Source organism: Chiloscyllium punctatum, chromosome 41 (genome assembly GCF_047496795.1).
Source record: "Chiloscyllium punctatum isolate Juve2018m chromosome 41, sChiPun1.3, whole genome shotgun sequence".
Lineage (NCBI taxonomy): Eukaryota > Metazoa > Chordata > Chondrichthyes > Orectolobiformes > Hemiscylliidae > Chiloscyllium > Chiloscyllium punctatum.
Genome location: NC_092779.1, coordinates 8641685 through 8653305, shown reverse-complemented (window position 1 = coordinate 8653305; position 11621 = coordinate 8641685). Strand labels below are relative to the sequence as shown.

Sequence of the window (11621 nt, the reverse complement as noted above, 5' to 3'; positions counted from 1 at the left end):
CTCCAATGCTCTGGGAATAGGGTGATGTTAGCATTAAAGAGCAGTTGATCTGTTTTAGATGAGGAATAAGTGTTGCCCAGGACACCAGGGACAGTTTATCCTCTCCATCTTCAAAGCAGAGCAATGGGAAATTTTGCAAACAAGACGTTGTGATTTTAACATTTCAATCACCGACCACCCAGTCTCTCACTCCTGCAGTCCCAAATGGGGAGCACCAGGCTATACATTTGCAGTCTAATCTCTGGTGGGGGTTTCAATGCATTCTTTCTAGTTTAAGTAACGAAACTACTGAATACCTTGGCACAGCTGACCTAATCTATAGCTGCAGATGTTGAGCAGTAAAATAAAGAATACAGCTTCAGAAGTGGCTCCTCCCTGCAGGCTTGTGGAAGTGAGAGTCAAGGAGATTGGGTCCAACCACTCTCTCAGGGTGACTGCTGTGCTTTGAGGCTGATGTCTTTTTTTTCCCCGTGTTTTGTTAAGTACATTAAGTCATGGTCACAGCAGGAATAGACTGTTCCAGTCCGGTGCCTTCAGGCTTCTTAGTTTGCTCGGTCAGTGATAATAATTGCCGGAACAAACCTGGCTTTTCACTACCAGCTGAGAACATACAACACAAAACACAGTGAGGCAACAATGCTGAACGTCTTGGGGGCAAGCAGCACAACGGGAGAGGGACATAAATTGGACAGTCTTCCAACAGATGCTGCTTTGTGAGGTCAGTGATGGAAATGGCTATGTAAGCGTTTTAACTCATTCCTGCTGCATCCTCAAGGAGATTTATGTAAAAGTTTGATCATACCTTAGAATCGAAAAGTGTTATATGTATATAACATGAAGTGGACACACACAGAGAGCTCTGCTAAACCTATTTCCATGCATCTGTTTCTCATCAGACTGCCTTGTTTCTTTGATAGGGGTGAGTGACCCAAATCAATCATCCCAATCCACATGCAGAATGTCGAGCAGAGAGGTTCAATTGCTCTCACTAGAAAAGAGAGGATTGCATTTCTATAGAGCCTTTCACAACCTCGTTTTCCTAAAGTGCTTTACAGGTGATTAAACAATTTAGAAGTGTAGCCATTGCTTAAATGTTGGAAGCACAACAAGCTCTCAGAAACAGTAGGGTGGTAGAAACAGTACTGGACTTGAATATTACCGAGAAAAGGTGCATTTTCTCAAATCATTTTTGTTTTGCACTCATCAGGCCAATTTACTAGAATATCTATTTCATCTGGAAAAAAAGCAACATTTCTATTTATGAGAGAAGTGTACTGATTTCTCAGAAAGTGAGCACTGATTGGTACATAGGTGACCATGGAGAATGCATCAGTTAATAACGGTTGACAGTTAACAGCCAGGCTTTATTTAAATTTTAGACCAGGCAGCTTGATGCTGATTGGATAAGACATTACTCTGAGGAATGGATGATGTGAACAACCATGTTATTTAGTCACCCTCCCTCCCTCCTTCCCTCCTTCCCTCCCTCTCATACTGTGTAAATGTTATTTTCCGATTACTTTAGCATTGTTGTGAATTGGAAAATTTATTTTCCAGAGTTCAATAGATTCGGGATCAGTTCCTGCGGATTGGAGGGTGGCTAATGTTGTATCACTTTTTAGGAAAGGTGGAGAGAGAAAGCAGGGAATTATAGACCTGTTAGTCTGACCTCAGTGGTGGGAAAGATGCTGGAGTCTATTATAAAGGATGAAATTACGAACATCTGGATAGTAGTAACAGGGTAGGTCAGAGTCAGCATGGATTTATGAAGAGGAAATCATGCTTGACTAATCTTCTGGAATTTTTTGAGGATTTAACTCTGAAGATGGATGAGGGAGATCCAGTAGATGTAGTGTACCTGGACTTTCAGAAAGCTTTTGATGAAGTCCCACATAGGAGGTTAGTGAGCATTAGGGTGCATGGTATTGGAGGCAAATTACTAACTTGGATTGAAAGTTGGTTGGCTGACAGGAAACAAAGAGTAGTGATAAACGGTTCCATTTCGGAATGGCAGGCAGTGACCAGTGGGGTACTGCAGGGATCAGTGCTGGGACCGCAGCTTTTTACAATATATATTAATGATATAGAAGATGGTATTAGTAATAACATTAGCAAATTTGCTGATGATACTAAGCTGGGTGGCAGAGTGAAATGTGAGGAGGATGTTAGGAGATTACAGGGTGACCTGGACAGGTTAGGTCAGTGGTCAGATGCATGGCAGATGCAGTTTAATGTGGATAAATGTATGGTTATCCACTTTGGTGGCAAGAACAGGAAGGCAGATTACTACCTAAATGGAATCAATTTAGGTAAAGGTGCGGTGCAAAGAGATCTGGGTGTTCTTGTACACCAGTCAATGAAGGTAAGCATGCAGGTACAGCAGGTAGTGAAGAAGGCTAATAGCATGCTGGCCTTCATAACAAGAGGGATTGAGTATAGAAGCAAAGAGGTTCTTCTGCAGCTGTACAGGGCCCTGGTGAGACCACACCTGAAGTATTGTCTGTAGTTCTGGACTCCAAATTTGAGGAAAGACATTCTGGCTATTGAGGGAGTGCAGCGTAGGTTCACGAGGTCAATTCCTGGAAAGGCGGGACTACCTTACGCTGAAAGACTGGAGCGACTGGGCTTGTATACCCTTGAGTTTAGAAGACTGAGAGGGGATCTGATTGAGACATATAAGATTATTAAAGGTTTGGACACTCTGGAGGCAGGAAACATGTTTCCGCTGATGGGTGAGTGCCGAACCAGAGGACACAGCTTAAAAATACAGACTAGACCATTTAGGACAGAGATGAGGAGAACGTCTTCACCCAGAGAGTGGTGGCTGGGTGGAATGCTCTGCCCCAGAGGGCAGTGGAGGCCCAGTCTCTGGATTCATTTAAGAAAGAGTTGGATAGAGCTCTCAAGGATAGTGGAATCAAGGGTTATTGAGATAAGGCAGGAACAGGATATTGATTAAGGATGATCAGCCATGATCATATTGAATGGTGGTGCAGGCTCGAAGGGCAGAATGGCCGACTCCTGCACCTATTGTCTATTGTCTACTGTCAAAGTGCCACCCTTGATTTTTGTTTTGAAGTCACTGGATTTGGACCTGAACCCAGAACCTTTTCAGTCAGAGGTAAGAGTATTACATACTGTGTCACAACCAGGGAAAGCAAAAAAAACGGTCTGGTGGCATCTGTGGGGAGAAACCAGTTTACGTTTCAAGTCCAGTAACCGATCATCTGCTCTGATGAAAAGTCATACCAGACTCGAAAAGTTAACTCTGTTTCTCTCAATGCAAATGCCATCAGACCTGCTGAATTTCTCAAGCAATTTCTATTCTGATTCAGATTTCCAATATTCACAGTTCTATGCTGGATTTTACCAGGGAAAACATGCTAGCCACAACCGAGTCTGGGGCATGGCGACTAGAGGGAATGTCAGGATTGAATTTTGGCACATTCCAACCCCTTTCTTCCTTCCTATTTCACCCTCATCCTCACTGTCTGACAAATTCCAAATAATGGCCAACTGATTTTTGTTTTGTCTTTTGATTTGTCTTTACCTGAAGAGCTGACCTGTTGTCCCCCTCCAGTTTAGTTCATTGGTCGAGAATATAGATTGAAGTGCGGTGCTGGAAAAGCACAGCCTGTCAGGCAGCATCCGAGGAGCAGGAGAATCGATGTTTCGAGCATAAGCTCTTCATCAGGAATGTGGCTTCTGTGGGCAAGTACTGAGGAAGGAGATGTGACTGTTGTAGTGGGTCTGCTTCAGGACGTGGCTGAGGAGCTTCAGGGCAGAGGAGGATGACCTGGGGAGGGAGTGGGAGGAGTGCAGTGACAGAGAGACTCAGTGAGATCCTTGTAGGGAGAGGAGGAGAACTTCTTCAAGGTAGACATTCTTGAAAGAGGCTTCACAGTAAGTTTATAATCAGCTAGGAGACAGTGAGGACTGCAGATGCTAGAGATCAGAGTTGAAGAGTGTGGTGCTGGAAAAGCACAGCAGGTCAGGCAGCATCCGAGGAGCAGGAGATGCTGCCTGACCTGCTGTGCTTTTCTAGCACCACACTCTTTGACTCTGATCGCTAGCGTCTGCAGTCCTCACTTTCTCCTTGAGAATACGGATGCCCTGTTCATCATTACATGATAAGATGTGCCCTCACTATACCTGTCCCCATCCCCCAATTGTTCAAAGTAAAGTACATCTGGGAAGGGTTCAATCTGAAGATTTAATACGCTGATAGGAATTAGGACTTCTCAGACCTGGAAAGTACTTCCCAAAATATTTTCCCAGACAGACTGCCTTCTAAGTCTTGAACTTTGTCATGACCCCTTGGTGAGCGTTTGGGTTGGGATGGCGGGGTAGGAACATGAAGATCCATAAGAACAGGATTAATCAGTGCTGCCTCAGAGTTAGAGACCCCAAGAGTTGAGCTCAGGGTCCATATCCTCACTTTGGAAACCTGGGACCAGGATATCCTACACTGTATCGTAACACCTATGGGATAGGTTGGATGGCAGAGTAGTCTTCGCCCAGTTTCTCCAAGATCTGATGAATGTGCAGCACCCGGCTGCTCTCTCTGGAGTTCTTGAAGCTTGTATATTTGGCATCAAGATGGTGGCAAAGTAGGACACTCCTGCTGGAGCTGCTCTGCTCTGCCTGATCTTTTCTTGTTTACCTCTCTTTTCTTCCTTTTTCTCTCCCTTTAGCGCCAGCAGCAAATCCTGAAGAAGCAGTAGGTGGTAGCAGGTCCCGGAACAGCATGGGCAACGGGTCCTGGAACAGCATGGGCAACGGGTCCTGGAACAGCATGGGCAACGGGTCCTGGAACAGCATGGGCAACGGGTCCTGGAACAGCATGGGCAGTGAATTCCAGAACAGCATGGGCAGTGAATTCCAGAACAGCATGGGCAGTGAATTCCAGAACAGCATGGGCAGCGGCTCCTGGAACAACATGGGCAGTGAGTCCCCAGAATGGTGCAAGGTGTGCGAGTCCTGGGGCAGCGGGTCCCGGTGGAGACCAGTGCAGTGGAGACAGCATGGTATTTATCTTGGAGCAGCTGAGTGCTAGTATGGAGTGGCCTTGATGCTCATGGCCAGCAGTTGGGCTGGGTCCAATGTAGGTGGGACTGGGGCCTGGTGTAGGTGGGACTGGGGTCCGGTGTAGGTGGGACTGGGGTCTGGTGTAGGTGGGGCTGAGGTCCGGTGTAGGTGGGACTGAGCCTGGTGTAGGTGGGACTGGGGTCCGGTGTAGGTGGGGCTGGGGTCCGGTGTAGGTGGGACTGAGCCTGGTGTAGGTGGGACTGGGGTCCGGTGTAGGTGGGATTGGGGTCTGGTGTAGGTGGGGCTGGGGTCCGGTGTAGGTAGGACTGGGATCTGGTGTAAGTGGGACTGGGATCTGGTATAGGTGGGACTGAGCCTGGTGTAGGTGGGACTGGGGTCCGGTGTAGGTGGGGCTGGGATCTGGTGTAGGTAGGACTGGGATCTGGTGTAAGTGGGACTGGGATCTGGTGTAGGTGGGGCTGGGATCTGGTGTAGGTGGGACTGAGCCTGGTGTAGGTGGGACTGGGGTCTGGTGTAGGTGGGATTGGGGTCTGGTGTAGGTGGGGCTGGGGTCCGGTGTAGGTAGGACTGGGATCTGGTGTAAGTGGGACTGGGATCTGGTATAGGTGGGACTGAGCCTGGTGTAGGTGGGACTGGGGTCCGGTGTAGGTGGGATTGGGGTCTGGTGTAGGTGGGGCTGGGGTCTGGTGTACGTAGGACTGGGATCTGGTGTAGGTGGGGCTGGGATCTGGTGTAGGTAGGACTGGGATCTGGTGTAAGTGGGACTGGGATCTGGTGTAGGTGGGACTGGGGTCTGGTGTAGATGGGACAGGGCCTGGTGTAGGTGGGACTGGGGTCCGGTGTAGGTGGGATTGGGGTCTGGTGTAGGTGGGGCTGGGATCTGGTGTAGGTAGGACTGGGATCTGGTGTAAGTGGGACTGGGGTCTGGTGTAGATGGGACAGGGCCTGGTGTAGGTGGGAGTGGGATCTGGTGTAGGTGGGACTGGGGTCTGGTGTAGGTGGGATTGGGATCTGGTGTAGGTGGGACCAGGGCCTGGTGTAGGTGGGAATGGGATCTGGTGTAGGTGGGACTGGGATCTGGTGTAGGTGGGACTGGGGTCTGGTGTAGGTGGGACTGGGATCTGGTGTAGGTGGGACTGGGGTCTGGTGTAGGTGGGACCGGAGCCTGGTGTAGGTGGGAGTGGGATCTGGTGTAGGTGGGACTGGGGTCTGGTGTAGGTGGGATTGGGATCTGGTGTAGGTGGGACCAGGGCCTGGTGTAGGTGGGAATGGGATCTGGTGTAGGTGGGACTGGGGTCTGGTGTAGGTGGGACTGGGATCTGGTGTAGGTGGGATGGGGTCTGGTGTAGGTGGGAGTGGGCTCTGGTGTAGGTGGGATGACGTCCTGGAGTTGGCGGTCAGACCATTTGCGGAGGCTCTGCATTGAGCTGCTACATTGTAATGTTTATTTGATTTTTTTTTATCTCACAGTAAAGTCAATCCTTTAATGTAGTCTTATTTTGAACTTTTGTTTTCAACTGCATTTTATTCCTCTATTGCATTGTATGATTTATACCTGGGTACTTGTACCTAAGATAGCACCATAAGGGATAGGCATCGTAAAAGCTTTTTCACTGTACTTCTACAACAGAGTACAATAAAGTCTATTCTATTCTATTCTATTTCACTGCAGCATCAGACCACCCTTCCATCAGGATCCCAACCAATCTCACTCCAGGACACGATCGTACCATAGGACAAGATAATAATGAAATTTGGCTTGATAGATTTTTTATCTTTTATTTAATTTAACATTCAAGGCTTTCATTGAAGCATAAGTGTACGTGGCTGCTGATTTGATTTTAACAATAAAGCAGAAGTGTGTTATACAAAAGAAAGTAAATACATTAAATAAACAAGTCTCAGCTGTATGATTGCAACTCAGTTTGAATGGTTTCTAAACACAAGACAAAACAAGATCCGAACACCATCTCTTTACCATTAATTAAAGTACAGAGAATTTATTTTCCTATCAAAACCATAGGCTAGATTTCATTGCTTCTCACTTCTGATCCATGACCTGTGAGGCTTTTTCCCTTGACCAATCATGTAACTAAGAATGAAGTCTTAAATAATCTGCAGGATTGTAACCAAACATGCCAGGTCTTGAAGGCTCACAAACTGTACTTTCTCACGGAAGTGAATTATTTCCTAACTGTTCTGAACAATTTCCTTTCTAGGAGAGTCCAGTTACATCTGATCCCAAGCCGGTCTCCTCGGAACAACTCAAACGTTTTTGAACATTTTTTTGAAAAGATGCTCATCTTAAATTATGCTAAGATAATAATTTATTGTTATCTTTCTTTAGTCATGAAATTCTAATAGCATAAACAAACATCCATTAACACTCCAGAAGGCCTCCATTGTACTCTTTGATACAGACTGGTTGAAAATCATTGTTCCAAAAAGACTGACCTAGTTCATTTTTACACTCCTTCTCAAAAGTATGCTACTTGTTTAAAATCCAATTTTAAAATACATAATTTACATAAATCACATACATTTCATTACACACTGAATTGCACATTCGCCTCCCTCTCCTTCTTAAATGCTTGGTATCTACCTCTAACTCTATAACAATATGCTGTTCCAATCTAAACCCATATTAAAATTACGTTAACTTAATTTCAAAATCACATAGAGGCTGTCGTCTCCAGAGTCCTCCTTCTTTTGGCTGAAGGTCTCCCTGGGCCATCTTCGGTCTTTTGCTGCAAAGGTGTTTCATATGAAAAAGTTATCTTTGATAGAGAGTGTTTTGAATGGCGGTCTTTCTCAATGTCAGTTTACTCTTTGTCTAACTTTCAAAATGTCTGCTGCTTTATACCCTAAACATTGGATCGTCTTATTAGTTCGATGTTGGCAAAAACAATATATTCAAAATAGCTTGGGTTTTAGTAATCTGGGGCATAATTTAAACTGACTGTTTAAATTTGAATTGTTGTCAAAACAGCAACCAAGTCAGGTATCGGTTTCACGGCCAAATATTGCATATTTTCAATTTTCCAGTACACTCTGAGACTGCTAGTTAGTCATATGACAGGTACTTGTAAGCGCTCAGTGCAAAACCATCATTCACTCTTTCTTAAAGGTACAGTACACGCATTCATCTTCATAACATAACCAAAAAAGTATCATATATTTCTCTGGCAGCACGTTCAGCTCATTACTGGAAGCTACAAACTCTAATTTTATGGGGACTGTACTCCCATGTAAAATCCCTTCCCTACTTTACCTGTTTCTGGGTCAATCAAGTTATTGGCGAGCTTGTCCAGATTTGAAGTTCAAAATCTAAGATTGGTACATTGGCTAAGAGGAATGAGGGATAAGAAAACAAGGCCAATTATGGAATAAAGATTTCAAACAGTCATGATCTAACTTAAGTGGCGGAAGTTGCTTGAGGGCTGATTTTCCTACTCCTGTTCTTGTGCCCTGATCCATCTGGATTTATGTTGTGATCAATTATAACTAATGTTACATTTAATTAACACTTCATCACATTGCATTAGATTTATGACACTACTTTGGATGTCTTAAAGGTTGAAATTGTCTCCAACATTATTTGTAATAAGCAAGCGAATAATTAAAGACTTAAGACTCGTATTTGTTATCTGTGGAGTCAGCACATGGACTCTTGCTGCTTGGAATCTTTTCAAAAGTATGCTTTGATGATCTCTTTATATGCTTATTCAAGATTTTCTGAGCCAGTTTGATTGGATCTACAATCTGTCCACAGATTATTTTTGTGAGGAGTAACTTGAAAAATTTGTTTATTTAACACATTTGACACTTCCTCCTCTCTTGCTCCATCTCTGTTCCCATTATCACTGAAAGATTCTGAATAGGCCACATATGAAACAGTCCCTATGCTCCAAGAATGATTTATTTTGCAATGCCAAAGAGAGTTCTTGGCACAGTAAGATGCCATACAAATAAAAGTTTCTCAATTATTTATTTTCCACATAGATAATTTATTGAAAATTCAATTCCTCTATTATTACTTTGCTCCCATTAGTTATTGTAATTTCAATGTAACTCTAGTTTGATGTTGGAGACTCACTCATTGCTATGATTGGGCAATTACGAGGGCTTTGAGATGATTATTTTGAAAGAAACTGTACTCGGGGATGTGGGGAAAAGACAGGAGATTGGCTTGAGGCAATAGAACCTGTGCAGGAGTGATGTGCTGTATTAGTTCTGTGATTCTGATTCCATTTTAACCTGAGAGTCTCCAGGGCTCAGTCAGGGGGAGAATCTGAGAACATGGGACCTTCATGGTGTACTCAGCTGGTAAGGGTACTGAACTGACACTGTTGGTGTCACTCTACAGCAGAAACCAGCCATCCATCCAACTGAACTAACTGACCCCTATCCACCCTACCTACTGTGCTGTTTAATCCCAGACAAGGAGGCAACAGGAATGTTACATTATCTTCAGACACCCTGGGTTAGGGAATCATTCATGAGGACAGGGCTTTAATTCACTGATTGTTGCTGAGTGAGCACTTGCATGCATGTCAGAAGCAATGGATCAGCTTAACTTTAAAGATTTCTGCAAATGTGTCACCAGTAGTCATCATCACAACACAGTCTATTATCTGACTATAATCACAGGATTACTTAAACAAGGTAATGGAGGATGACACCCACCCACTGACCATTATAGCCTGTACCATGAGAAAGGAGGGAATGGAAAATACAGATTAACTACATTAGGACAGTCTGTTGTTGCATATGTATAAGGATGGATGGACTTCCACTGGGGTGAAGCCAACAAAAGTAAATTAAATTGGTCTTTGGGAGAGTGTACGGGTTGGCCTGTGATGAGAGGCTGAATAAAATGGATCAAAGGAATGTGTACCTTTGGAATTGTTTTTCCCAAAGGCATGTGGATCATTCCATCATTCATTATATTCAAGGCTGGCGTTGACAGATCCATTGCAACACAAGAAATCAAAGGATAAGGCCAGAGGCATTGAGATCAAAGATGAGCCATGAATGTATTGAATGGCATAACAGTTCAATGGGCTGAATGGTCTACTGCTTCTGTTTTGTTTGTGTGACCCTATCTTGAATGTATTAATAATTGCAGGGCAGGGAGAGCTGTTACTCTCCATAGGCAAACCACTGCCTTAAATATTGTAAACATGTACATTCATTTCCAATGATCCATCCATTATTCCAGAAAGAATTCTACAGTTTAACTACATTCTGTGTTGCATCTTTAAACTTCTGAGTTGCAATTTGTCTAACTAAATTTTAACTTTTCTTCTGTCAGTAGTTTCTACGTTCTGCCCTAGAGTCCCATCCATGCACCAAATGGGTAATACACATACAATTGAAGTCATGACTTGGATGTGCTGGTGTTGGACTGGGATGGACGAAGTTAAAAAAAATCACAAAACACCAGGTTATAGTCCAACAGGTTTATCTGGAAGCACTAGCTTTCGAAGCACTGCTCCTTCATCAGGTGGCTGTCTCAACTACCTGATGAAGGAGCAGCGCTCCGAAAGCTAATGCTTCCAAATAGACCTGTTGGACATATAACTGGTGTTGTGTGATTTTTAACTTCATACAATTGAAGACAGAGCTTTCTAGGTTTAAATCCTCCTGCAGGATCTCAGAATACAGAATGAAGACTGGAAGCTTAAGTTCAGTATTGAGGGAGTGCTTCACTGTCAACAGTGCTGTCTTACAGGTAAGATGCTAAGCATGGTTTGGTTTGGCTCCCAGCTGGACACCAAAGATCCCATGTGCTAAAGATGAGTAAGAGAGCTCCCTCTGGTATCCTAGCCAATGGTTTATCCTTCAATCAACATTGCAAAAACAAAGTGTCAAATTATCATTCTGTTATTTGTGGGAGCTTTCTGTCTGAAAATTAATTGCCATTGTCCCTCCGTGATAACATGGAGTGCTCTAAATAACTACTTGCTTAGCTGAATGTTGTTTTGATACTTCTCTGGTCAAGAAAGGTGTTATATAAATGCAATCCTTGTAACCTTTCCTTATTTCTTTGGAGCTTTCAAGAGCATCCTCTTAATTCTCCCATGTTAGCTCCTCTAACAGCCAAGACCTGATGGTCGTGAGGAATGGTATAGCTTTGACTTATCCAGTTAAACAAAAAAAATGATGGAGAGGTGTAATTCATTTACACTATTGCTCTCAGGTATCTGAAATGTATGTATGTATTTGTGCAGATGATTGTGTGCCTGAAGTTATACAATTTTAAAATTCATCTTTCATTCAAAAGCAAAAAAATATTACAGCTCTCAATCTTCATTATTTAGGTTGTGACTTGAGTCCAAGTATCTGCAAATGATTTCCCAGCAGGTGGAAAATTTACTGCCAGGTTTTACAGTGGTCTTATATAGTCTCTCACTGGTTAACCACTCTGATTTTCTCCATTATAGGCAGCAAATTGCAAAGGCAACTAGCGTGAAAGGATGAGATCGTGGTTATGTTAATGGGTTGCTAGCCCAGAGCTATGGGCTCACATCCCATCATAGCTACTTTCTTTCAATGACTGTGTATTCTGG

At 43.9% G+C, this 11621-nt stretch overlaps 1 long non-coding RNA gene across 1 annotated transcript; it reads left to right on the top strand.

The window, feature by feature from the left end:
* The first annotated feature begins 556 nt into the window (after positions 1-556).
* Positions 557-6855, top strand: LOC140465109 (uncharacterized). The gene is made up of 3 exons (XR_011955104.1): positions 557-718; positions 4695-5027; positions 6722-6855. It is a non-coding gene; the product is annotated as an uncharacterized lncRNA (long non-coding RNA).
* Positions 6856-11621: the final 4766 nt, after the last annotated feature.